We start from the raw sequence: 2,679 nt of genomic DNA, 5'->3' as shown, positions 1-2,679 counted from the left end.
CCCGTGACTACATTTGGGATGTGCGTGAGTCTTTTCTACTACTTTCTCTCTTGTTCCCTTCTCGTAGCACTTATTAAAAAAACGAGAAAAGTGAGCTCGGTAGACCACAAATCTCCAGGCGCCAGCCTCTCTCTCTCTCTCTCTCTCTCTCTCTCTCTCTCTCTCTCTCTCTCTCTATCTCTCTCTCTATCTCTCTCTCTCTCTCTCTCTCTCTCTCTCTCTCTCTCTCTCTCTCTCTCTCTCTCTCTCTCTCTCTCTCTTCTATCTCTCTCTCTCTCTCTCTCTCTCTCTCTCTCTCTCTCTCTCTCTCTCTCTCTCTCTACTCTCTACTCTCTAGTCAACTTGCGCCTCGCTCGTAATGACAGTATCTCTCTCTCTCATTACGCTGTCGGCAACTATTTACATTTGTGAGTGCTATATAGTCCAATAGGTTGTTTGCAGGTGACGTCATTCGCTCTAGTGGAATGTTGTTGGGGGGCAGGAAGTGATTTGCACATAACGAAGATACTTATAGTCAGTGAGACTCTCTGATTAAAATGCCAAAGTTTTGAGCGGTTTATGGCTGTACCAACCGATCGAATCGGGAAAAAAACAAGGGGTACTTTCGAGTCCCGAAAGTGGTTATACATAAAGGGGAGAAGTTTAAAAAAGTCACAGAAAAACGGCGGCAGGCGTGGATCCGAAATCTCCGGTTGAGGTCTGGAGGAGCCGAATCAGACAACGCGCGTATATGCAGTGACCACTTTGTGAAAGGTAAGGCAGTAATTTAGCTACTTACATAGCTGGATAAAACTGACAAAAATACAGACCAGGAGGCAATATTGCTGGAAACATATAGCTAACGTTACATCTGTGATATCACCCTGTGTGTTTGTGTTTCGCAGCTAGATAGCTGACGCTATCTTCCGGTGTCTTTGTTTTTAGCAATGCTAACATTAGCTAGCTATCACGGCCAGTGGTTTTCAACGATCTCTTAGGACCGAAACTACTAACTGTTATCCCTCTTTGCTGTCATTGTTGGGTGTTTATCACTTTGCTATTTATTTTATTCAGGCTGCCCGAGTGCTGCCAACGATGTAGACTCTCCAGACTGGGCTCCTACAGTTAACCTTGGTTACCAGCAAGGTAAACCAATGACAGAGGCATCATGTCAACGTGAGGAAAGGTTGAGGTCCAGAAAAGCAGATGAGACCTGCACCGATGCAGCAGAGGCATTGCTGGACCTCGGTGAGGGCTCACAGAGCCCAGCATCGGAATACCACAAAGGTAAATTAAATATAATGCATGGAGGAGCTTTCATGTAGCCAATGTTACATTAAGTATTTTGACAACTATGTATGTCACTTGTTTACATCATATGTGTGGGAGAGAGACAGACAGAAGGGGCAGAGTGTGGGAGAGAGACAGACAGACAGTGTGTGTGGGAGAGAGACAGACAGAGAGAGAGTGTGTGTGGGAGAGAGACAAACAGACAGAGAGACAGTGTGTGTGGGAGAGAGACAGACAGAGAGAGACAGACAGAGAGAGAGAGAGACAGAGTGTGTGTGGGAGAGAGACAGACAGAAGGGGCAGAGTGTGGGAGAGAGACAGACAGACAGTGTGTGTGGAGAGAGACAGACAGAGAGAGAGTGTGTGTGGGAGAGAGACAAACAGACAGAGAGACAGTGTGTGTGGGAGAGAGACAGACAGAGAGACAGAGTGTGTGTGAGAGAGACAGACAGAAAGGGGAGAGTGTGGGAGAGAGACAGACAGAAAGGGGGAGAGACAGAGTGTGTGACAGACAGACAGACAGAGAGAGACAGAGTGTGTGTGGGAGAGAGACAGACAAGAGTAAATTAAATTAAATGTATTTTGACAACTATGTATGTCACTTGTTTACATCATAATTTAACCAAAATAATTACCACCACCTTTATACAATTTGTAAATTATATAACTAAACTATCTTTTCCCCTCTTATCCCCTTTGCCAAATATATTCTATGTAGATGCAGGCTGCCAGACAGACCTGACTATGGAGGATCTTGAGAAGATGGAGGATGTTCTGAATCACTCGGTAGTGGAGCTGAGTGACCTCAGGAAAAAAGTACTGGACAGGGAATTTAGTCCAGATGCTTTTCAGAACAACGAAGAGAAGACTAAATTTTACACAGGATTGCCCAATTTCTTAGTTTTGATGCAAGTGTTTCAGCTATGTGAGCCACACATCAACTATAGCTCTTTGTCGGCGCTCTCCAAATTTAAACAGTTCATGTTGGTCTTAATTCGGTTGAGACTAAAACTTCCACTCCAAGATTTGGCCTTCAGGTTCAATGTTTCCTGTTCCACTGTTTCTCGAATTTGGCACAAGATAATTGGCATACTTCATGAAAGATTAGAGTTTATAATAGAGTGGCCAGAGCGAGAGGTGCTGCAAGCTACAATGCCAATGTCATTCAGGCAAGCATTTGGATGCAAGGTTGCCGTAATAGTGGACTGTTTTGAAGTTTTCCTTGAAAGGCCATCTAATTTGCTGGCAAGAGCACAAACCTGGTCCAATTATAAACACCATAACACAGTTAAATTTCTCATTGACATTGCTCCTCAAGGATATGTCACATACATCTCTCGTGCTTGGGGAGGGAGAGTGAGTGACAAGCAGATAACTGAAGAGAGTAGCCTTCTAAATAATTTGTTAACC

The 2,679-nt window shown here is 44.3% G+C and overlaps 1 long non-coding RNA gene across 1 annotated transcript; it reads left to right on the top strand.

The window, feature by feature from the left end:
• The first annotated feature begins 566 nt into the window (after positions 1–566).
• On the top strand, positions 567–2,206 carry LOC311226856. Its single transcript, XR_014619555.1, has 3 exons — positions 567–753; positions 1,054–1,266; positions 1,988–2,206. It is a non-coding gene; the product is annotated as an uncharacterized lncRNA (long non-coding RNA).
• The last annotated feature ends 473 nt before the right edge of the window (positions 2,207–2,679 follow it).

This window comes from Notolepis coatsorum (assembly GCF_963971535.1).
Source record: "Notolepis coatsorum genome assembly, chromosome: 4".
Taxonomy (NCBI): Eukaryota; Metazoa; Chordata; class Actinopteri; order Aulopiformes; family Paralepididae; genus Notolepis; species Notolepis coatsorum.
This window is presented reverse-complemented; position numbering and strand designations above follow the sequence as displayed.